The 26,283-nt window shown below is 38.6% G+C and overlaps 1 protein-coding gene across 18 annotated transcripts in view; it reads right to left on the bottom strand.

The window, feature by feature from the left end:
* The window catches only part of KLF12 (KLF transcription factor 12), a 653,112-nt gene that overhangs the window by 386,298 nt on the left and 240,531 nt on the right, over window positions 1–26,283 (bottom strand). For 5 of the 18 annotated variants that reach the window (XM_078347015.1, XM_054252472.2, XM_035296302.3 and 2 more), the window contains 2 exons: window positions 3,472–3,533; window positions 2,008–2,126 (listed from right to left, as the gene is read on the bottom strand). The exons of the other annotated variants lie outside the window; for them this stretch is intronic. The gene's annotated coding sequence lies outside the window, so the exon portion shown is untranslated. The remainder of the gene's footprint in view (window positions 1–2,007; window positions 2,127–3,471; window positions 3,534–26,283) is intronic. 18 annotated transcript variants of the gene reach the window in all.

Below are 26,283 nucleotides of genomic sequence, written 5' to 3'. Positions count from 1 at the left end.
AACTAAAACCACAAGGAGACATCATCTCACAGCTGTTTGAATGGCCATTATCAAAATCATATATGGTAACAAGTGTTGGTGAAGAGTGTGGAGAAAATGGAACCCTTTTACACTGCTGGTGGGAATAGAAATTAGAACAACCATTATGGAAAAGTGTGTAAGTTCTTCAAAAGTTAAAAACAGGACTACCATATGATCCACCAATCCCAGTACTGAGTATGTAACCAAAGAAAATGAAATCAGATTCGTAAATTGGCAAGATTACTCGCACTCCCATGTTTATTGCAGCGCTATTCACAATATTTGTAACCAAGCTAATTGTCCATCAATGGATGAATGGATAAATACACACACACACACACACACACAAGAATTCTGCCACTAACTCTGCAAGAATTCCTGTACATTTAGGGACATATCTCAGGCACAATGGAAAGTATGCTTGGGTGGTGGTGCAGAGCGGGACATGAAACACGAAGAAGAGTAGAACTAGGGAATGAAGATAATGAAAGTAAAATGAGTGAAACAGGAGAGGTGTCTTCCTGGTTCTAATAAGACTGATAGGGCATGAACTGAGGAACAGAATGGACCCAACCATGTACATCAGAGGACCGAACACACCATCACCACTTGCCATCACACCCTACCCCCAAAAAAGAGAAACGGGGAGAAAGAATTGGGATCAAGTTAGAAGGAAACACAAGTAGGGTTAAGTAAAAAGGAAAGGGAACTTGGAATCATAAGATAAAAGTCCCATAAAGTTACAGTTATATAGGAGGAATAAGGTCTAACATTCCTTTGCACAGCAGGGTGACTATAGTTAACAATTATACAGTGCGTATTTCAAAAACAGCTAGAAGAATGCAATTTGAATGTTCTCCACAAAGAAATTATACATGTTTGAAGTAATAGATTTGCTACCTACCCTAATGTAATCATTATACATGTACACAACCATGAAAACAACATACTATGCCCCATAAAATATGTACAATTACTATGTGTCAAGTAAACATAAAATGAAACTTAAAGAAATAAAAAGAAGATAAAGATTCCAAAGTCTGGCTCCAAAACCTTCAGGGTGTATGACTTACATTTTACCGTTCTATGCCTCAGTTTCTGCACATACAAAACAAGGAAGATAGAAATAAGCTTCTTAGCTTGATTGTGAGAATTAAACCATAGTCTATAAATACAAGGGTTTTAACGCCCAGAAAATGAAAAACAGCTTAAAGTGCCCCTTATTTGGCATCAGAAACATTGTGTACATTGTGTAGGTCTCTCCAAAAACCTGGGCCACAGACAGGAACTGTCATGCTGTCTGGGTTCACCTGCTACCCATTAGGTAATTCTGAGAATTACATAAACTCAACTGTTGGAAGCTTCTATTTTTTTTTTTTAAGTTTTCTATTAGTCCCATTCTTGGGATGACTGTTTTCTACTGAAAATAAGTTTTTGGACACTCTATAGAAACAAAATAACAATGAGCCAACTTATTAAAGCTGAGAATCAAGTAACAGCCAAGGAGGCACATTATTTGCCCTGCCCAGTGCCACACTCCATTGTCTTGGCGAGATCACATAACATATGATTCGAAGGGAGAATTCTTACCCTGAAGCAAGTTTCCACTCTAGTGTCCTACGTTTTAACGTCAATGTGCCAGAGAAGCAACATTTGTACACCACAGCCATGCATAAAGAATCAAGTGGAATGAAACGTCATTAACTCTACACAAGGACACCCTTTCTGGTGACTGTCCTTCCCTGCCATTACTATAGCTGAGATGAAAACTTGAAGGGCAAACTAGCTTTCTCTCCCCTGTGTATCATCTCCTCATTTCTGCCTCATAAACTTCTCAAATACTCCACTCGCTGGCTGGTAGGGCTCTCCTCATCATCTCTGCCAACTGAATATCTTGCTTTCCCTCTACAACATCGGTCTTCCCTGGCTGCCTTATCTCCATCACGGTCATACAAGAATTCATTAATAATGCACATGTGTACTTACTCCTCACGAGGAGGGCCCCGGTGTCAGTCAGGAAACTCTACTATCTGGATTTTATTTCCAATTTGGTTGTATGTTCATAATGAACATCTTCAGATTCTTGCTATAACAAATGAAAATACCTAAAATAATTAAGGATAAATTATGTTCAAAGTATACTTAATACTGCACATAAGCAATTGTACTGAATATAGCATTGACAGAGAAAAAATTTACATTTGCCTCTTACGGTGAAAAACTGACTATATCCTACACACACTTTATTTATACTAAATATACATTCCTTGTAAGAGACAGATCTCTAACCTTTCATTAAACTGTAAGAATCATGCTAGCAAGAAATAACATCTATCTTCTTTGTCTCTCCTTCCAATACCACTAACAACAAAGATGATCATATGTCAGGCACTCTTCTAAGTCCTTCCCATGTATTAATTAATTAAATGCTCTCAATAATCTAATGAGGTGAGGTTAACATTGCTATTTCATAGATGAGGAAACTAAAGCATAGAGAAGTTAAAAGCCAGCCCAAAGTCACACATTAAGCAAACACTGGAACAAAATACAAACCCAAGCAGTCAGACCCTGAAGCAGTTAACCACTGGCTTCTGTAATAGCCGAAATAATGCTTTGCAAAGGTGGAAGTCACATGCTTGGAAAACTGGACTCAGCACAAGCAGATGTTTAATAAGTATAGAATGAATGGTTACAAGCTTGAATTATTGCATGAATATCCTTGGACTAGAAATGTTTTAACAATATTGCTTAAAATTCTGCAGTCAAATGCTCTACCACTGAGCTATACCCCCTGCTAAAAAATTACTTAAAATTCTGTCAGTACATTGTCGAGAGGCAGGATGAGGTGGAAGGAAAGCAGAAAACTTTTTGGCATGTTTGCATGTTAGTCGCAATGAATGGTAAAATGGGACCTAGAGACACATACTCATTAAAATACTGAAGATAAATTCATTCTGAGAGACTAAAGGGTACAGAATATTACTATGAACATTTACAGGCATATTTCTTAGTTATAATTAAGAAAGTATTTGAGTCCTAACTTAATGAAATCCCACTCTCAATAAACATTTCCCTATATTTCATCATATAAAAATAATCTTAGGATATTTTAAATTTGAAATTTCAAATTTAAATATTTTCCAGAATATCTTCAATAGGTATTTCATACTACTCATAGTATTAAAATTCTTAGAATAAAGAGGGAAAACAACAAAACATAGAAAGTCTGCTCCTAACAATCAGTAGGCTTGTGAAGGCAGCCGGGACAATTCATAAAGAGAAATCAAAGCAACTGACTTCAGAATGATCATTTCAACTTTCAGATGCTTTGGCAAAAATTCAGTATCATTTATACATGATACAGAATATAAAAAAAGCCATTAGGGTAGCTGTAGTCAGAAGCTGGAGTTTTTCCATCAGCATAAAAAATCCCACAGAGAGTCAACTCACCATGACCTGTATCAATTTCCTTGTAGGAGGCCAAGCCTGAGATGTGATTCTGATGGGAGAGGCTGGCAAGGAAGAGCAAGGAAGTGAATACTTGGTTTTAGAAAGACAGAACAAAAGGGAACTTCAAGATTATCAAGTTCAAATGATTCATTTTACAAACGAAAAAACAACTCAAGCCTTAACGCAGGAGCACATAAGCTTCTAAGATCAGAACCAAGGGCCATTCTCTCAAAGCACTGCCTCCTCTGTTAATGCAATTTTTTGGTGTTCCTAATATATCAGGGTCCCTCTACATTTTGCTAACCATATTAACATCATTGGCTTTTATTCACTGGACCATGTACTTTCCATTCTTGATAGAATTGCTTGTACCTCATTTTCCAAAATAAAAACGATGTCCATGATCTTAAGAAAAAGTACTCATAAGCTTCAACATCTTCAATGCACATCTATGCTAATTTGAAAACAGCAAAGACATAATACTGAAGAAAACAATAAAAGTTAATTGTATTGTGCTTTGTACTGACACATGACATTTATTCCAAAATATGATAATACAGCATCACACATATCACAACGTCTTGATGAAGAAGTTAAGAAATGGGCAAAGAAATTAAGACAAAGAGAAGTCAAATATCTTGCTCCAGAGCACCTAGCAGAATATGTAACAGTCCAGCAGCCACTGAGATTACCAAATATTTTTTAAGCATCAGAAAAATCATATTACGAAAACCTGCCATAAGAAAGCTAACAAAGTTTTAACAAGTCAAATTCTGCCCTTTATTCTCTCACCAAAATACCATGTAGTCTTGGCATCAAGTAAGTTGGAAATTTAGACTTCTATTTCTCAAATCCATTCCATTTACTTACATGTCTTTAAAAGGCAAAACCCTAGCTGTAAAGCAATTTATTAAAAGAAAAAAATATGATTCTGCTGATGGACCACAATAACAAATCAATACAAAGTATTTATTTACTTTGCCATTAGATTATCTGAGGATGCCTGGAAATTGTATTTTCTTGGTTCTTTATAAGATGCGACAGAAAGCTGCAAAGCAGGTCTGGTCTCATATCACTGTGCCCATATGATGCGCATTACCATCCACGCAAGAATATGGAAACAAACTATAGGCCTAGTCAGCCTTCCAGTGTTTCTACAAAGCTCTTCTGCTTTCGCCTGGGCTTAGCTTCTCCACAGCCAGAGCTCACCATGGCTCTTACCATGGACAGTCAGATGTGCCAAAAAGACTTTCCCTGTAACACTGGAAGGTATGGATAAGCAATGGTGGAAGAGGGAAAAAAACAACCAACAATTTACCCGAAACACTGAGCTGTTTCAATAGCAAATGGCAAATAAGCAGTGTGTAGAAAACCTCAAGTCTGGAGCCAGGATAAATGGGGGCATGTAAGGCCAAGGAAGGAGAAAGAGCAGGCGTGGATAATGACATCAAAGCAACCCCAAAACAGTGGTACATGTGCAGAGGTGGGAAACAGAGGCAAAGAAGCAACGAGCATGAGCTGTGCCAACACCTTCTGAGGCTATCCTCAACCCAGTTCAGGAAAACATGGGTGAACCTGAGACCGCAGATGCAGACACCTGCAGATACATGCCAGAAGAGGAAGAAAGGAGGAGGTAACAGTCCAGCAGGTCCCAACCACAAATGTTTTCGAAATAGGATATAGGAGTGGAGGAGGTTTGAGGGCGGAAGAAAGGGAGAGCAACAGGGAGGGAAAGAGGGAGAGAAACAGGTAAGAATGGAGCTCACACTGTGATTTAAAGAGAAAGAAAACCAAGAACCATATTGGCTGTACACAGCAGCCCATCAGTTATGCAACATACATGTAACCCAAATTTCACTGACTGTCACTTCTTCCTAAAGCATCTGTTAGGGGATTTGTTCCTGTATGTTTGTTGGTAGTTTTTTAAGGCCTGGCTTTTATTGCTCACTTGTCATTCTACTTACAGTAAGAATTAATAACACCGCATATGGTGTGCGATGAATAAGAAATTCAACTTATATGGAACTAAGCGTAAAATTATGCAGTACATCCATCGCTTTGAGTGCATGAGAATTCGATTTCACATGAAGAACTCCCTGCACAGGGGAGAGAAGAGAAACTTATCTGAGTATTTGCCATGCTTTAGTCTACAAATAGGCTCAGAAAAGTAATCTGTGCAAATAAAAATTGTGTTACCCATCTATATTGTTGAACTAAAAAATGTTGTTTCAATGTTACAGTAAACCCCAACTCATCTAAAATCTACTAGACCAAAAAAGCCAACATTACCATAATTATTTTTGGCTTTAATTCTATGTATAAAAGAGGAATGGAAAAATAATTAAGAGTCATGTCTGCCTTCTTTGGGAAGGAAGGGTAAAATTCATCTCAATGGAAAAATAAATCTGCATACCTCCACATCTCCCTCGTGAGGCCTGATAAAGGAGTGAAAAGACGACCTGGACAAAATATTAATGGGTCTCCAGTTGAGTAAAAGAAGGCCCAGAAGTAGGTGTGGGCACAGGAGCTGGAGAAAGTTGTAGTGCTCTGTGTAACTCAGACTCAACATTATTTTTATTGATTGATTGATTGATTGAGCCGGAGTTTCACTTTTGTTACCCAGGCTGGAGTGCAATGGCGCAATCTTGGCTCACCGCAACCTCCACCTCCTGGGTTCAGGCAATTCTCCTGCCTCAGCCTCCTGAGTAGCTGGGATTACAGGCACACGCCACCATGCCCAGCTAATTTTTTGTATCTTTAGTAGAGACAGGGTTTTACCATGTTGACCAGGATGGTCTCGATCTCTTGACCTTGTGACCCACCCGCCTTGGCCTCCCAAAGTGCTGGGATTACAGGCTTGAGCCACCTCGCCCGGCCAACATTATTTTTGTACATTGCAATGAGAGACAGAGAGACCAACGATGATGAGCTGCCAGACACAAGCTGCTGTATCCTGAAGAGGCACTTTTAAAAAATATGGTCTAATATTCAATTTCAGGCTTTTTTGTTTCTGAACTTCTGAACTTTTGTTTCCCTTATCTTCATAAAGTTTACCTAACATGATCTTAATTTAAAAAAAAAAGGCAGGCAAGGGAAAAGGGCTGTGTTCCTGTGTGGGTGGGGACAAAGTACAACAGGGACAGCCAGTTCATAATGGCGAGACAGAGGCAAAGCTGGAGGTCCAGCTGCCTGAAACCTCCTCCCTATCCCCAGAGACCTAGAGGGAACTGCGACCTCCTCCCACCACTAATCACACTGCGCTCCTGAAAAACAGGTTACAGCATGTACTACACTCTGAGAAGACCAGAGCAATTGAAACGATGGCCGTGATGGTAACTGTTAAAACCAAAGCACTCAGCTAGTATAACATAAAATACCTACAAAGAAAATAGACAGTTTTGCCTATACCAACCAGTCACTTCTAACTCCTAAACAGGGGTAACAAGTGGTTTTTCTTATCCCTAGTCATCGACGTACAGAAGAGACAAATAACTCATTGGCTAGAAATTGCCAGTGATGAAATTATTCAACTATTTTAAAAGAGAATATATTATCAGCTCTTAAAACTGCCCAAAAATTCAAAAATGAGAGACACTAACTTCCTGAAAGTTCTTTTGTTTTATATATAAGGGAAATGAGGAAAAATAAGGGAATAGTAACATTCAAAGGGAGAAGAGAAAGATGAAGAGTAAGAAGGAAGGAGGCCAAGAACGTACAGTAAAGGGAAGAATCAGATAAGACAGAGATACAGAGACTTGGAAACACCGAAAACCAAAAACTGAAACAGAGTTTATGCAAGCACTTTTTAGCTTTTCTTCCTTTTTTCTTTTTTTGAGGCGGGGAGACAGAGTGTAGTTCTGTCACCCAGGCTTGAGTGTAGTGGCATGATCTTGGCTCACTACAACCTCTACCTCCCAGGTTTGAGCAATTCTCCTACTGTAGCCTCTCCGGTAGTTGGAATTACAGGCATGTGCCACCACTTCCAGCTAAGTTTTGTATTTTTAGTAGAGATGGGGTTTCACCATGTTGGCCAGGCTGGTTTCAAACTCCTGACCTCAAATGATCCACCAGCCTTGGCCTTCCAAAGTGCTGGGATTACAGGCGTGAGCCACCATGTCCGGCCAGCTATACAATGTTTGATAAGTTTCTGAGAACCTTGGTTTCCTCATCTATAAGATGAGTGTAAAGAAATTTATCTCAGAATTTTATCATTTAAATAATATATGCAAAAGTAACACATATACACAAAGGCATAGCCATACACAGAGTATAAAACAAGGAAAGAGATTTTAAAGTATAAGAAGACCATGAATGAGACCTGCTACTCTGAACTTGGATTGCTGTTCTTATTTTCTGTTTGCGTTGATTTTAGATTCAGGGTACAAACGTGTAGGATTGTTACATGGATATACTGCATAACGCTGGGGTTTGGGCTTCTAGTGAGCCCATCGCCCAGATATTACCATTGTACCCAAAAGGTGATTTTTCAGCCCTTACTCCCCTTTCAACCTCCTGCCTTTTGGAGTCTCACAGTGTCTACTGTTTCCATCTTTATGTGCACCCACTGTTCAGCTCCCACTTACAAGAACATGCAGTATTTTATTTTCTGTTTCTGACTTATCTCACTTAGGATAATGGCCTCTAGGTTCCATCCATGTTGCTGCAAAGGACATGGCTTCAAATTTTTATGGCTGCATAGTATTTCACAGTGTGTATACATGACATCTTCTTTATCAAACAACTGCTCACAGACATTTCGGTTGAATCCATGACTTTGCTATTGTGAATAGCGCTGTGATAAACATACAAGAGCAGGCATCTGCATAGAATGATTTCTCTTTCCTTAGATAGATACCCAATAGTGGGACTGCCGGGTTGAATGGGATTGAATGGCAATTCTACTTTTAGTTCCTTGAGAAATCTCCAAAGTGCTTTCCACAAGGGTTGAACTAATTTTTCCCACAAGCAGTATACATGCTTTTCTCTGCATCCACACCAACAACTGTTGTTTCTAGACTTTTTAATAATTGTCATTCTGACTGTTGTAAGATGACATCTCATTGTAGTTTTGATTTGCATTTCTCTGATAATGATGTTAAGCATTTTTTCATGTTAGTTGGCCACTTATATGTCTTCTTTTGAGAAGTGTCTGTTCATGACCTTAGTCCACTTTTGAATGCAGTTGTTTTACCTTGTTGAGTTCTGTGAAGATTCTAGATATTATTAGCCCTTTATTATCAGAGGGATACTTTGCAAATGTTTTCTCCCATTCTGTAGATTGCCTGTTTACTCTGTTATTTCTTTTGCTGTGCAGAGGCTTTTTAACTTAAGTTCCATTTGTCTACTTCTGGTTTTGTTGCATTTGCTTTTGGGGAATTAGCCATAAACTCTCTGTCTAGGCCAATATCAAAAAGAGTTTTACCTTTTAGGGCTTTTATAGTTTCAGGTCTTACATGTAAGTCTTTAATCCATCTTGAGTTAATTTTTGTATATGGTAAGAGACAGGGGTCCTGTTTCATTCTTCAGCACAAAGCCAGCCATTTTCCTAACACCACCTATTGAATAAAGTGCCACTTCTCCATTGTTTATTTTTGTCCACTTTGTTAAAGATCTGTTGGTTGCAGTAAGTGGCTTTATTTCTCGGTTCTCTATTCTTCTCTATTGGTCTATGTGTCTATTTTTGTACCATTACCATAATGTATTAGTTACTATAGCTTTGCAGTATAATTTGAAGTCAATTTAATGCAATGCCTCTAGCTTTGTTCTTTTTGGTTAGGATTGCCTTGTTTGCTCAGGCTCTTTTTTGTTTTCCTACAAACTTAAGGATTTTTAAAAATTTCTGTGAAGAATAACTTTGGTATTTTCATAGAAATTGTGTCAAATCAGTAGACTACTTTGGGCAGTATGGTCATTTTAACATTGTTGAGTCTTCCAATGCATTTGTTCATATCAACTAAATTTCTTGCATTAGTGTTTTGTAGTTTTCCTCAAAGAGATCTTTTGCCTCCTTGGTTAAATGTACACTTAGGTGTTGTGTATGTATGTATGGCCGGAGGGGGCTATTGTAAATGGGAGTGAGTTCTTGATTAGGTTCTCAGCTAGAACATTACTGGTGTACAGAAATTCTACTGAATTTTGTACACTGGTTTTGCATCCTAAAACTTTACTGAAGTTGTTTATCAAGTCTAGGGAGCCTTTCCAAGGAGTCTTTTGGATTTTCTAGGTATAAGATCACATCATCAGTGAACAAAGATAATTTTACTTCCTTGTTTCCAATTTGGATATCTTTTATTATTTCTCTCTCTTGCCTGATTGCTCTGGCTAGGCTTTCCAGTACTTTGTTGACTAGGAATCGTCGTTTTTTATTTTCTAAAATGTTCACTGATCTCTATTCCACAGGTTTTAACTTCTTGAACTTTACTCCTGAAAAAGCACTTTACTCCTGATAGGGCACTTATTTCCTACCAGAAGATAAGTGATTTTCTAGGAGACAAGGGTGACAGGAATAGGACCATCACATGGGCTAAGTCTAGACCTCGGTCCCTGGGTTACCCAGGTGTGGTCCAATAGTTTCACTACTAACCAAAATGCATCTTTTGAATCAAGGTCATGAGGCACTGTACAATAAAATAACATTCATTATAGCAAGAATTCACATTGACTTTGCTTTTTTTATGAAGCAGGTACCAAATGAGGTATTTCGGATATATTCTCTCAAGTCATCACAACAATCCTTTAAGGTTAAGTTCTATTAATAAGGTCATCTTACCAATAAGAAACTAAAGTGTTAGGTAACTTATCCTAGGTCACAAAGGTTTAAAAAACAGATAGGTGGGTTCTGTAGCCTAGTTTTTAATCACTGTGACAAATTTCATGATCCTTAAGAAACTTTAAAGTTCCAAAGACAGATGAAATCGAAGTCCAGAAAGTTTAATAGAAACATAGTATGGTTTTTCCTAATTTCCCTCTAAAGTGGAAGGCCAGTTATTGAATATACAGTGACTTTCAATTAGACTCAAACATCTAACTTCCATGATACTTCCTAGACTATGAAATCACAGATAAAATAGACACTCTGGGGTCTCCGTTTCTTCACCTGTGATTAAAAATGATCCAAATGATACCGCAAGTTCTATCAAATAATGAAAAATTGCTCTGCCACCTCTGCCATAACCTCAAGTATCCCAGGGCTAATCTGATCCTTTTCCCACTGAAACATGGTGGCACTATCTGAGCAAAAGTCCTCTGGAGTACTTTGAAGGAAGCATCCTCCTAAATAAAGCTTCTATTACTTTGAATAAAGTATGGTAGAAATCAAGGTCACACATGATTTTTATAGCTTGATGTTATGATAGCTTTGTGAAACTTAACTGTAAGAAATATAAAAGGTGTGCCTTTTCAATCATAATTTTTAAGAAGTAAACAAAAGAACATACAAGCCTTAGTAAGATATAAACACCTACACTACATACTTTGGTTGGTGTTTTTTTTTTTTTGCACTATTGCTTGCTTTCAGAAGTGCCAACAGAGTCTTCCTCAGTTGTCTTGAGACTGTGGTTACCCTATTTCTAATAAACAAGGCAGCTTCCTGTCTCTGGTTTCTCATTCCTAAATCAGGGCTGAACTCTGGCAGCTTTCATAGCCCTGACCTCTGAGTGCACCCATGTTAAAGAGTGTCTGCTTTGCTTCATTCCTTATTGTAAAGAAGGACTCATCATGGAGTATCTCTTGCTGTAAAATCTTGCTTTTCCTCCATGAAGCTCAAGACGAATTAATTTTTTACACTCAAAACTTAGTCTCTCATTTTCTCTACATTTGTCTGTATTTGGTTGATGTATCTGAACTTTTTCTGAGTCTCTAAAGGGATGAAGCTGTGTACACTTTTAGAGCATTTTGGAAGTGGTTAAAACAGCATCCTGTAGATGATTTTATGATCAATCAAGTATTAATTTATGCTTTTCTCTTAAGGATCTTTAGTGACTGAGCCCACATGGCAAGAGTTCATAGTCAGAAAATTAAAATGCACTTCACGTTACAAAACAATTTCTTTAAACAAGTGATAGAACTTGTTCTTAAGGGCTTAAAAATGCAATTTACAAGTATTTTCTTCCACTTTTTGGTTGTTCTGCAGTAATTTACTGTGAAGCATGGTATTTAATTTGTTTTCAATATGCCGATAAATTATCTGTAAGTCTGTCTTTGTTTTACCGTAATCTCTTACAGAGCTGTGTCAGCAAAGGGCATCCTTTGCATTTCTGACCCTTTTGTGGTAAAAAAGAAAAATGAAAAATATCCATCTGGCTCTAGAAACAAAAGATTTCATCTCCAGCTTCACCATCACCATTTCCCTAATCCACAGGAACCTATTCTGTTGGGTGGTTGGTCCCATGACAATGACACGCCACTTGAAATAACCTGAGAAAGCTAGAAATCCTCTTCACCTTTTTTATGTGTGGGCCATTACACAAGCCCTCATGCTTCCCGGAGATGTCAGAGCCCCAGCCGGTGTGAAATGGTGATGCTGTCAGTCAGCAGGAAAATTTTCTGCTTCTGAAAACCTCTCTCTCCCAGCTTCCTCTGTGCAGCACCTCCAGCTGCCTCGGTGCACCGTGTCAGGGTACTAAAATAGCTCAGGCTTGATGACTTCACTAGTTCTCACAAACAGGCCAGTTGGCAGAACTCTAATGCAGTCTGCGCTCCTGAGTGGAGGACATTTTTTTTTCTCCCTACCACCCTCTAATATAAATACTTAGTTTCATTTTGATTCTGGAAGAAGTCTCCTTTCTGGGATTCAATTCAGCACAAAGTTAATGCAAACATTTCAAAATGGTTTAAGGATGCTTGAACTAAAGAGCTACCCTAAAGCCAACACCCATGCATTCCGGCTGCATTATTATTTCCTATGTTAACCTTCAAGGACATCAAAACTGCTAGGTAAATTAACCTTACTTAACAACCTTCAAATTTCATTTATCTTAGGGCCAAACCTCTTCCTCAGGAATAGTATCAATAACTGACAATCAGCCAAGATTTTTAAAGTCTTATTTTTACTCCTTTCCCACAAGTAAGGAGGTCAACAGAAAATATCAAAGTAAAAATTAACTGCCACGACATCTATTCAGCATAAAATGAAAGGGAGACTTTAAAGGCAATGTCTTGTCATCACAGCAAACTTTAGTGATTAAATACTCAAATGGATTTGAAATTTTCTTTAAGTATAAGGTATTCATGCAATAAAAAAGGTGTTCTGTATTAAACTACAAAATTTTCTTTTAGTGTTTATAATTTTCCCTTATAGTTTTTCACTTCCTTTTGTAATTACCATATACTAGCAAAAAAAAAAAAAAAAAAAACTACAAGAAAGGTAGAACCTTCTGATGTTCCAGTATCATAATTCAGTGCTGTGTCCAAGCTGCCCTTTGATTCCAAAAGAGAGCATTTAGATTAACTTGTGCCCTATGGACACAAGATTTATGCCCAGAGAAAAAGCTTCCATGTGATTCTATAGACATGAGCTAATAAAATAATTTGGTTCACTGGCTTAAGATGGTTCCTCTAAAAGGGGTGCAATCCCTGCCCCCAAAAGAGGAAAAAATCACTAACATCCTATTCCCAGCACCCCTCTGTTCCTCTCACCATCCGTCCATTAGAAACAGCATCTAAATAGCACTGCCATCTTGCAATGGTGATGGTGGAAAACCACCCTTCTCCGTCACCAACCAAAACATCACAGGAATTCTCAGAGAACACACAGGCTCATACAGAACTGTATATTATTTAAAAAGCATTTTACCATACAATGATTTGTTCATTCCATAAACACTTGCCAAGTACCCTGCATGTAGCAGGTATTACATACGTATTTTCTACAAACATAAATAATGCCTTCACGAATTTCACTCACTCAATTTTTAGTTAAGTATTATAAAGCCAGAGAACTTTAGCAAAATGAGACATGGGCAGTTGCAATGGTTTTGTTTACGTTAATCCAGTGACTTAGAAAATTTGGTGTTGATGATACATCCAAAGACGCATTGGAGTCCCTTAATTACAATAACCAGGGACATCTTTTGGGCATAGTTCAGAAACATGACCCTGAAATTAAGAGTTATCATGTCTCTCTCCTGCAGAGGCTAATAAACAAAGACACAATGGAGATTTTGAATGCTGAAAGGTCAATTATAAATGTCATTACAGATATAATAATTCACAGAGGAAGGAAATAGGCTGAGTAGTTTGTGATGGTGACTGTACTAACCATCAAATTTTAGAACCATAAAGGACCTTAGTTAGATCTAAAAATCTCACACTATACTAATGATGCCTAGACAGTTTGTGTGATTTGTGCAAAGTCACAAAGTCACATAGGTACTATGTTATCTTGGAATCAATGTTAGTTTTATTCATCCTGCATCCTTACTATCATACTGCTCAATGTCTGATTCACACACTCATGTATACATTATTCTGCTGTGTTTGATTCATATACAAATACACATGTTCACACATGTCTGCTCAATTCATACAAAAACACATACTGCAGTACTCTGCTTCTGATTCATACATACATAGACCCAAACATTATACTTCAGTATCTGATTCATATACACATTTTACTGATTCATACACAATTTACTCACATTTATGTATTGTATCTGATTCTTCCACACACATATATATACTATACTACTCTGTATCTAATTCATATGCACATACATATTGGCAGGTATATATATATACTGAAATTTAAAATAGTAAATCATGGTCATTCTCAAAACATATATATTTTTTAAAGTGAGAAATTCAAGTGTGAGGCAGCCACTCATATAACTATCTCAAAGTTATTACAACTTATATTATGAATTAATTTATCCAGACTCTCACTTACCTCTATAAGAGTCCCCAAAAACTGGAAGAAATGAGACCTATGACATAGAAATATAGTGAACCCACAGGTATCCATTTGTAAGAAGATTTTATCAGGTCAAGGATGAGAATATTAAATGTTTTTGGGTATACTGTACTGTTTTCTATAATATGGGATAGAAAGGTGGATATACACAGAATCCAGGGACAGAGGAACATTCTGTGTCCTTGTTCCAGGATAAATTCCCAGTTTCTGACCCCATGAAGCACTGTGTAGGAGTGATGTGAGGGAAGTGTATGAGCAATGTGGCTGAGGACCACAAGTACAAAGTGTGACCTGAAGGAATATCCTCTCCTCTCCTCAAGGGCTGGCAACACAGAGGGCTCTGAATGATCTCTCTAGACATTAAGATTCTTATGGGAGTTAGAATCTCAATGATGGGCCCCTTGCAGGGGTTTTATGAAGAGGAGGAGCAAGCAGTAGACGGAGATGGAGAAGATTCTTCAGGGTAACTAGCTGATTCAATAATTCACATGTATATAGAAGACATTCCTGGGGACCCAGACATAAAAACATTAGGGAAATTTTATGGAGGCTAGAGGTCCCGCAGGAGCAGGAAGATGCATAAACAGAAAATGCGGATTGTTGTGGATAATATGCTCCATCCACATCCACAATTCAGTAAGGCCTGTGGACCTGCTGGCAACACTGAGCAGACAAAACTATGAAGAGGCAATATGGAACCCAACATCTGTGAGTTTCAGACTGTACTATGTTATTCTCAAAAAGTCGACTGAAGCAGATGGCGAATATTATGAACACTTGTTTTCTTAAGCTACTTGCTCTAAAGGTCCAGCACATTTTTCTTTTGCCATAATTTTTCTTCATTATTAAACATAGCCATTACCAACTCATGAATACATTGTATTGAAAGAGCCTATATAGGCTGGGCCCGGTGGCTCAGGCCTGTAATCCCAACACTTTGGGAGGCTGAAGTGGGAGGAAAATGAGCTCAGGAGTTCAAGACCAGCCCAGGCAACACAGTAAGACCCCATTTCTACTAGAAATCAAATAAATTAGCTGGGTGTGGTGGCATGCACCTGTAGTCCCAGTTACTCAGGAGGCTGAGGTGGAAGAATCACTTGAGCCTGCCTGGAAGGTTGATGCTGCAGTGAGCCATGATCCCATGATCCAAACAATGAGGTACTGCTTTTATGATCCCCTTAGATAAAATTCTCATAGTTTTAATTAAGATATAAAAATAATACACCAAGAATAATAATGATGATGTAATATGTGAACATATTTCTCTTTCTGGAATTTTGCTTAACATTTAAATCAAAGATAGCTATTTTTGATAGTCCTTCCAAACTGGACAGCACCATCAGTCTGCTCTTTGAAGGCAGCTATAAAGCTCACTAGTAGTCAACTCTTAAAAATGGGTCATTATTCCTAAAAAGGAAATATACAGCTTTTAGCAAATAAACAATAGGTAATTTGAAGACCATTTTAAAGAACTCATCCATAGCCCAAGATAAATGTCTGCTAAGGATCAAAAAGATCAGGCCTTGATGGGACAGGGGCTTAGGGGGCAGGGTGGGCAAGGACACACATAGCTAACTGCTTTTCTAAAATTGGAAAGAGCCCTCCTATCAAGGATCACAAGAAAACCCTCAAAGTTTAGCAGGTCAAGTACAAACTAATAATAAGGCCTGCCAAGAAAGAATTTAAGCAACCCTGCTATGTATTCCAAAGACAATAAAAAACATTGCTTAACAAGATAAAACTCTCTGAAAATTAAGTGGGATTTTCTGCAAAGCATGTACATCAGATGAAAAAAGAGTCTGTATATGAAATTGAATACTTTTGTCCTTGGTCTCTATTAAGTACTGAGATTACTGTAAATACTAAGTTATCTCTTGAAACAGGTCGGAGGAACTAAATCAGTTACTAACTTAAGGGAGAGTCTAAACCTAATCATTAAATTAGATATAACAAAAGCAAAAACCTAATTGGCACTAACACAGAGTGAAAGACTCAAGAGGGAACTTGTAAATTGTTGGCACAGACGTAAAACTTGAATTACAACTAGTCACCATACAGAAGGATGCAGTTGCTAACTGGGTACCTATCTACAAATGTTCAAAATGAAGGCCTTTCAAGTATTAAGGAAACTACATATTGAGGGGAAAACTACCAGGAATTAATGATGTGATATGGTTGAGCTCTCACTCTACTTGATAGCAATCAACAGACAGTAACCAATGAAAGACCAGTTTTAAAAATCACATTTTGCCATGGTGTAAGCAGTGGAAAAATGACAGAGAAACAGACATATATGCATGCACACTTCCAGGAGACAGGTGCTCAAAGTGGTCTTATTTTACATTTTTATAAATGATATTGGGGAAAGGGTAAACAGGAAAGTAGGAAAGTTTGCATTAAGCTCTTCTAGTTACCAAAATGCCATGTAACAGAGATGAAACATCCTTTTAACATCAATCTCACAAATATGGTAGAATCCTTTTAACCAACTTCCACTTAACCAACTGCCCAGATGAACCAATGAGCTCCATTCCCTTTGAAAATCACACTGACTGATGCATCTGGAGTGTGACTAGACAACTGGCTTTTCTCTGAGCAGACAAAGTACCTCTGCTCCCATCACCTGACACACATTTTTAATAAGAGGCTTTTATCCTAAACTCATTTATACAGTAATATCTTATTTTTAAAATGTGACTTAATTAAATGATACTTAAGGAAGTAAAATAGAATGAAAAGCAGCACAGTATCTATTTCTATGAAAAATAAGTTATATGCTTTGAAATATTTTAAAGATTCAGCTACTATAACAATTTTTAAAAATAATTTTTAATATTGAATAAGGAAGGTATCCTAATTGTACTACAATGGAAAGATAAGAAATATCTCCACAAGTGTTTATTTCATTTAAGAAACATCAGAAATAACAAACAGTCCATTATGGCTGCAATCCTGGTAAGGATTAACACCGATTAAAATGTATTTTATTCAAACATACGTGTTATGTTTGAATAAAAAAATTTGCTTTTTGAGACTGAGTTGCACTCTCTTGCCCAGGCTGGACTGCAGTGGTGCAATCTCAGCTCATTGCAGTCTCCACATCACAGATTCAAATGATTCTCCTGCCTCGACCACCTGAGTACCTGGGACCACAGGCATACACCACCACACCCAGCTAAATTTTGTATTTTTAGTAGAGACAGGGTTTTACCATGTTGGCTAGGCTGGTCTAGAACTCCTGGTCTCAAGTGATCCCCTCACTCTGGCCTCCCAAAGTGCTGGGATTACAGGTGTGAGCCACCACACCCAGCCTATTTGAATAAAATGTTTAAGTTATGTATACATCAATTTTATACTCCTCAATCTTTTAACTAACTTTTTGACTAACGGACCAACTATTGATTCTTACTTTTGTCAAGACAACAGTGTATTTATTGTCATGTCTTCTAAGTGTGAGGCACTATAACAGCTGCTGTGAATACAAAAGGGAATAAGGTTTTAGCCTTCCACATAGTCAAATGTAATGGGATAGACAGACATGCTAACAAACAATAGCTATTCATCATACTAAATACTGTAAGCACAGTTGACCCTTGAATAACACAGGTTTGAACTTCCTGAGTCAACTTACATGTGGCTCTTTTTCCCCAACCAAACACAAATGAAAAATATAGTACTAGAGGGATGCTAAACTCTGTTTGGAGGGCTGACTTTTCCTATAGGTGGTTCCATAGGGTGGGACTTGAGTACACAGGGATCCTGGAACTAATCCCCCACAAATACCAGTGGACACTGGAAAAGCATTCTGTTAAGCATGGAAAAGAAAATAAGTCTGGAGAGAGTAGAGTTAATTAATGATGGTGAGGCCTGAAGAGTGAGTTCAGGTGACGTAGATGAGGTATGCAGGCACATTCTGACGGATCATATGTGCAAAAGGGCAGAGCAACACCACAGGTCCCGGGTACTAAACATCCCAAACAGTGGAGAGGTTAGAAAGGCTGGGTGGAAACAAGACTACGAGGCCAACTTATTTGAGTTTCAGACCACAACTTGCAGGGAATCATCTATTTTAAACAAAAGAATGACACAATTAGACATATTTTAGCATCATGATATCTTTTCCAACATTTTAGAAAATGAATACAGGTAATATAGGCAGAAAATATGAGACTATGAAAATGGCTCAGTAAAAAAAAAGAATAGTATTAAGAAAGGTAAATAAGCATGACTTGGTGACTGGTGAGAGGTGAAAAGACTGAAGGATAATACTGAGTTAAAAGATGGTTCCTGAGGTAACAATCCAAGATGGCCGATCGCTAACATCTCGGGATTGTTGCAGCTCTCAGTGGAAGCGCAGAGAACTAGAGGACGTCACACTTTCAGACAAATTCTGGTCGCTCATGGAGCAGAAGATCCCCAGTGGAAGAGTCACATGGGTCGCCAGCACGACTCTTGTGGCCAGCACAGCGGTTTCACCGGCACCTCGGCACAGCAGCTCTCGGAGCAGAGTAAACAGGGCTGGCTCCCCTTCTGACCGAGGTTTGGAGGACCCACACGGGCCCCCAGCACGACTCCTGAGGCCGGCGCAGCGGCTGTGATGGCACCTCGGCGTGCTCTCGGCACAGAGTAAATGAGACTGGTTCCCCCTTCTGACCAAGGTTTGGAGCCCCGGGAAGGCAGAGTCGCCTATTACAGACACAAGAAGGAAGCCAGGCAGGAGAATCCTGGTCAGAAAAGCACCATCAGTTTTAACGCCGCTGCTCTGGCCCTGGGAACTAACAACTTGGACGTCCACTCAAGAGACCTAATCTGAAAGTTGGTAATTTCAAAGACGACAGGAGAATAAATTTACAATGATGGGAAGAAACCAGTGTAAAAAGGCTGAGAATACTCAAAACCAGAACGCCTCTCCCACTAAAGATGACCACAGTTCCTCATCAACAAGGGAACAAGGCTTGATGGAGAACGAGCGCATCCCAATAACAGAATCATGCTTCAGGGAATGGATAATAAGAAACTTCTGTGAGTTAAAAGAACACGTTGTAGCCCAACGTAAAGAAACTAAGAACTTTGAAAAAAGGTTTGATGAAATCCTATTGAGAATAGACAACTTAGAGAGGAATATAAGTGAATTAATGGAACTGAAGAATACAATACAGGAACTCCGAGAAGTATGCACAGGTTTAAACACTCGAATTGTTCAAGCAGAAGAAAGGATATCAGAGGTCAAAGTCCAACTTAATGAAATAAAACAAGAAGACAAGATTAGAGAAAAAAGGATAAAAAGGAATGAGCAAAGTCTCCAAGAAATGTGGGACTATGTGAAAAGACCAAATTTACGTTTGATAGGTGTACCTGAATGCGACGGAGAGAATGAATCCAAGCTGGAAAATACCCTTCAGGATATTATTCAGGAAAATTTTCCCAATCTAGCAAAGCAGGTCAATATTCAATCCCAGGTAATACAGAGAACACCACAAAGATATTCCTCAAGAAGAGCAACCCCAAGGCACATAATCATTAGATTCACCAGGGTCGAAATGAAGAAGAAAATACCAAGGGCAGCCAGAGAGAAACGTCAGGTTACCCACAAAGGCAAGCCTATCAGACTTACAGCAGATCTCTCAGCAGAAACTCTACAGGCCAGAAGAGAGTAGGGGCCAATATTCAACATCCTCAAAGAACAGAACCTTCAGCCCAGAATTTCACATCCAGCCAAACTAAGCTTCACAACTGAAGGAAAAATAAAATCTTTTATGAACAAGCAAGTACTCAGAGATTTTATTACCACCACGCCTGCTTTACAAGAGCTTCTGAAAGAAGCATTACACACAGAAAGAAACAACCAATATTAGCCTTTCTATAAAGAGCACCAACATAAAGAAGAATTTACATCAACGAATGGATAAAACAGCCAGTTAACATCAAATGGCAGTAACCCTAAATCTAAATCGACTAAATCCCCCAATCAAAAGACACAGCCAAAACCCAACAGCAGGTTACATCCAGACCTGTTTCACATGCAAGGATACACAAAGACTCAAAACAAAGGGATGGAGAAAGATTTACCAACCAAATGGAGAGCATAAATAAATAAATAAATAAATAGCAGGAGTTGCAGTTCTCGTATCGGATAAAATAGATTTTAAAGCAACAAAGATATAGTGGTAAAAGGATCAATGCAACAACAAGAGCTAACAATCCTAACACCCAGATACATAGAGGCTTAGATTCAATGAGACAGAAAATTAATAAGGATATCAAGGACTCGAACTCAGATCTGGAACAAGTAAACTTAATAAATATTTATAGAGCTCTCCACTTCAAATACACAAAATATACATTCTTGTCAATACCACATCACACCTACTCATAGGTTTAAATGAAATATTGATTGGCCATTATTAATACCCTTTTTTTTTTCAGAATAAAGTAACATTTCTGTTCACCCTCCCTCTTTCTCTCCTTTACTCATTTTTTTTCTTTCCTTCTTTCAAAAAAAAAAAGAAAAAAAAAAGAAAAAAGAAATCAACTTGTAAACCTCTAGATCCAGGTCGGCAATGTCTCTCTCATTGCTTGATTTCCCTCCTTGCCTTCCCTCCCTCCCTCCCTCCCCCCTTCCCACTTCTTTCCTTCCTTCATCCCTTCCTTCCTCCCTCCCTTCCTCCTTCCCTCCCTCACCCCTTCCTCCCTTCCTTCCTTCATCCCTTCCTTCCTCCCTCCCTTCCTCCTTCCCTCCCTTCCTGCCCTCCTCCCTTCCTCCTTCCCTCCCTTCCTGCCTTCCTCCCTTCCTCCCAAAAAATAAAAATAAATAATAAATAAATAAATAAAAGATGGTTCCTAGGTTTAGGAATTTGGCATCTGGTGGTCAAAAATTCATTAATAAAAATAGGAAATGAAGGCATTTTAAAGCAACCGATAAAGAACACAGTTGTGAACATGATGAGTTTGAAATACTATATACCCGGAATGAGATGGTGAATAAATAGGAAGCTGGCCCTCACCAGCTAGTGCTCAAGAGAGGTGAAGAGATCTATTTAAGGACTCTACTGTATGGGTAGAATTTGAAGCTGCAGAAATAAATGGGCACATGATGCGAGGGCAAATAGAGAAACAAGGGAGAAAGATGAAACTCTTTAAAATGCCAACTTTAGAGGCAAGAAGGAGAGAAGATCCATGCAAGAGACTAGGAAGTGACAGGAAGCAGCTGCAGCAGCATAGGAATGGCATGAGAGCCAAGAGAAGAAGAAAATTACAGCAGCAAGTAATCAACCGTGTCAAATGAAAAAGCAAGGTCAAAGAAGGTAACTCATGAAACCACTGTGCTTAGCACGTGCACGACCACTAGCCGAGTTGGAGCTCCGCAGACGGTGTGTACACTCAGGCACCTTGAGTTGAAGACAGAATGGACGATGAAGTGGGAACAAGCTCTTAAGAAGCTGTCCTTCAGCCAAGGGCTAAAGAGAGTAACAGTCTTTTCTAGAGGATAAAAACAAAGTGGAGGAATATGTGTTTGTTTAAGACACGACTTTAGAGACTGTCGTAAGCTGAGGGAGGAGTGAGTGGACAAGAAAATCAATGTAAGGAGGTACGAAAGGGCACTGCCCGTAGGAAAACCAGAAAGGAGTCAGAAGAGAGGACCCTGCCAGCAACAGCCACAATCCAAAACAATTCACCTTCCGCAGAGTGAGGGAAAGGATGGAGAGAGGACTAGGCAGGGATAAGCCCACTAACTGGTCACAGAAGAAGCTGACGGAGTTCTTGACTTACAGGGATCTATCTCAGTGACACAGATATTAATCGATGAGAATGAGAATGTCATTGTTCAGGCAGCAGGAATGAGAAGGACATTAAAACTTCCTGGGTGGGCAGTGCAGCAGACCTTCTGAGCCTCTGGGGGTAGGTCTGTAACATTTCCCTTATCGGTAAGTAAAATATTTCATGAGGAAAAAAAAATAATTGAGGTAAGTTTGTGGAAACACAGATGGCAGTTGTGAATAAACAGGAAGTGGGCCCAACAGTCACTGTGAGCAATTTATAGGAGTTAGCTCTCTAATACTGTTAACACAATGCAAACATCAACAAAAATTAAGCATTACCAAATAAACTCAAAACAAAAATTACCTTTACAGAGCGGTGATGCTTTGTAATGTTAACCACCACGCCCTAACAAGTAATACATGATAAGATGACAACCGCTTGCACTTTACTCATCATGAGAATGGAGGGTACTATATAAAAATAATATGAAGTTTTAGTCCAGAAACAGAAACTAATAATCTGTGGAGTTCTAGTTGCCAAGGATCTTATAACACCACCTGTCCATCTCATCCTGGCAACAGTACACCCAGGAGTATTTTATTAAAACCTGAGAGAAATACAAATAATATAAAAAAATGAATTGAATGCTATTTCATATGGCAGGTGTTAAACCTACATAAAGTAATCCCTTAATCTGTAAGACTAAAATTTTTTCAAATTTCGTGAAGTTTTAAGAAATGACTGAATGGCAAACCAAAATGGATTCACCAGAAACAAGCAGTAGCTTAATGAAACAAGTCTTCATTAATGAAAGAAGAAATGAAGACATGAGTAAAGACAGGAGTAGCTTGAAGAAATGATGATATGTTAAAGGGCAACCCCATCATGAAGGTACAGGGGAGAAAACTGATTGGTCATCGGTCTGATTGTGTATGGTGACTTATTTTAAATCAACACCAATGGAAAAGAAAGAACAATTCTCCACATATTAACAGAAGAGTGTTAGACAGCGTAATCTAATGTCTAGCATTTTCTAGATTTTCCTCCTTGACCCCCCCACCAGAATAGCTGGACAATCTACCTACCACAGAAATGTAGATCACACTATACAGAATACTGGGGTAGTGTCCAAACCTCCTTATGAACCCTCAAGTTCTCTCTACAAAAGAAATTTTAATTAGAAATACAAATTTACCTGGATATAAAATAGATAAAGGCAGATCTATGCCATTTGGCTTCACTTCAAATTATATTCTACTTTTATTATAACTCAAGTGTTTGTATATTATTACACATTTCTTTTGTACCTATTAACACTTAATGGAGTGTCCTCATTTAATGGTATATCCTCATTAAAAAGAAATATGACAATATGATATAGAAAAATGCATGAATGAATTCTTATCAACTCTTAAATGTCTACTATTTCCAAGATCTTTATAGAATTAAGAAAAATAAATATATATAAAAGATTATCTACAGGAAACTAAATAACAATGTCAAAAATAGCATACAATCTGCCAGGTGCAGTGGCTCACATCTATAATCCCATCACTTTGGGAGGCCAAGGATTGCTTCAGGCCAGGAGTTTAAGACCAGCCAGGGCAACACAGCAAGTTCCTGTCTTTACAAAAGATTTTAAAAGTTAACCAGGTGTGGTAGCATACAGCGATAGTCTCAACTACCTGGAAGGCTGAGACAGGAGAATCCTGAGCTGTAAGCTGTAATGGTGCCACTGCCAGCCTGGGTGACAGAGCAAGACCCCATCTTTGTATGTATGTATACAAACATACATACATACATACATACATGCAAAAAATAGTACACAATCACTATGATGTATGCTACAATTTTTGAAACTTTTCTTTCTTAAATAAGCCAGCATCTGTGTTGCCACACTCCTCAGACACTGCTGAAGGTTATCAAGACATAGCTAATATGACCATTGATATGGCTTGGCTGTGTCCTCACCCAAATCTCATCTTGAACTATAGTTCCCATAATCCCACATGTCACGGAGGGACCTGGTGGGAGGTAACTGAATCATGGGGTGGGTTTTTCCTGTGCTGTTCTCATGACAGTAAGTCTCATGAGATCTAATGGTTTTATAAGGGCAGTTCCCCTGCAGATGCTCTCCTGCCTGCTGTCACTTAAGATGTATCTTTGCTCCTCCTTTGCCTTCTGCTATGATCGTGAGGCCTCTGAAGCCAAGTAGAACCGAGATTCCATTAAACCTCTTTTTCATTACAAATTACCCAGTCTTGGATACTTCTTTATAGCTGTATGAAACTGGACGAATACAACCATCTATTTGACCGATTTGTTGTTGTTGTTGCTGTTTTTGCTTAGAAATTCCGGTCATATGATTTTTAAAATACAAGATTTTTTTTAAGGCAGTTATTTGCCATATATTGGGGGTAGGAGAGAGGAATCACATGCAGTAAATGTTGACCTTTGTACTTCCGTAAATCTCTCTAAGACTTTTTTGAGGCATAGGAAGTTCTAAATCCTGCTCAATGCTGCTTAAGGAAATGCTTTGTTCAGGCTGTTTTTAGAGAAAACAGTCAATAACTATGCTTGTTTCTTTGAATTCAGCTGCACCAGCTGCTGACTTAATGACACTGAAATCAGGAAGCTTTGTTCTAACGGTGGCCACACAGAAGTTCCACTGGTATACTTAAAGGGTTACCGAACAAGATACTTTTTAAAAAGGCACACACCAACACACACGTCCACAAAATACACTATTTGCAAAATGGAATAAGGAGTCAATGCCCCAACTAAAAAGTATAAGGATTGAGGGAGGGGATGCAGTGTAAGGGAAGAACCCCAATGACTAAACTCCAGTCACTTCATTTACAAAGTAAAAGGTGAATTTACTTTTGAAAACATTTTCCTAAGAACATGGGGCATGCTATATCTCTAAGTTATTATTATTCATAGTTGCATAAATACATTTAATAATGCCAACAGTAACAGCAAAGACTCAAACAGAAGAAATGCCTTGTTAATAAGGCTTGCAATCTTTCTTGCCCCATTTTATATTTTCAATAGATGCACTGCAGCAATAAACATAACCCAGCAATCTGTATCTGTTACTCTTACTCAGAAGACATTTTCTACAGGCTGAGAGGCTGGGAAAGCTAGAAATAACCAAGTAAAAGAATCACTGATTAAAAAGCAATATAAAACACTGTCCCTTCTGCTACTGTTTTCTCTCTCTCTCTCTCTCTCTCTCGAGAGAGAGAGAGAGAGAGAGAGAGAGAGAGAGAGAGACTGTGTGTCTGTATGCACCCATGCACAGATGCATGTGTACATTTTGCTACTTTGAAGCACTCTTTTTTGGTAAGTCAAGTCAACTCTAAAATATCTAAGAAACTCTAGGGAAGTACAGGAGGGATGATCAAACCCAGTGAGCCCTGATAAACTGGTACAGAAAGACAGCATGTGTCCTCTTGCTCCCAGAGAAGGAAATCTGCTAAGGGGCCAAACAGGGTTCTAAGACCTGCAGAAGGTCTCCTGGGACAGCCTTCTCTAACTTAAAACCCACCAAAATATCCATTTTCTCTATCATCTAACTGGATTCTGACCTCAATAGTTCAGTGGATCCCAGGTGGTTTGTGATTCACAGAGAAGAGAGACCAAAGTTACTCTTCTTAACCAACTTCATCCTGATGGCTTAAGCCTGGCTAAAGCTGGCATGCTCCTGACTAGAAAGGGGAAAGAGACAGACAAATGAAGAAGTGACAGACAATGCTTGGAATGTTCCTGGATATCAAAAATGCATAATTTCTACAAAGGAACTGAAGCACACAGCACAGCAGTATGCCAAGAGGGCTCAGCTGTGATTCTATTCAATTCAACAAATATTTATTAAGCATCTTCTGCCAACTCAAATGTAAGAAGGAGTCCAAATTGTATTTATATCCTGAGGACATAAAACAGTGCTGGAACAGACAGTAGGCACTTAATAAATGTTGAAGGAAGGGAAGAAAGGAAAGGAAGAAAAGGACAAGAAGGAAAGGAAGGAAGGAACTTCTATGGGGCAAGCATTTGCTAAGCACTGAGGACATGAAGATAAAAAATATGGCAAATTGGGAGAGGAGAGGGGAGGGGAGGGGAGGGGAGGGCAAGGAAGA

Source organism: Callithrix jacchus, chromosome 1, assembly GCF_049354715.1.
Source record: "Callithrix jacchus isolate 240 chromosome 1, calJac240_pri, whole genome shotgun sequence".
In the NCBI taxonomy this organism is placed as follows: Eukaryota; Metazoa; Chordata; class Mammalia; order Primates; family Cebidae; genus Callithrix; species Callithrix jacchus.
This window is presented reverse-complemented; position numbering and strand designations above follow the sequence as displayed.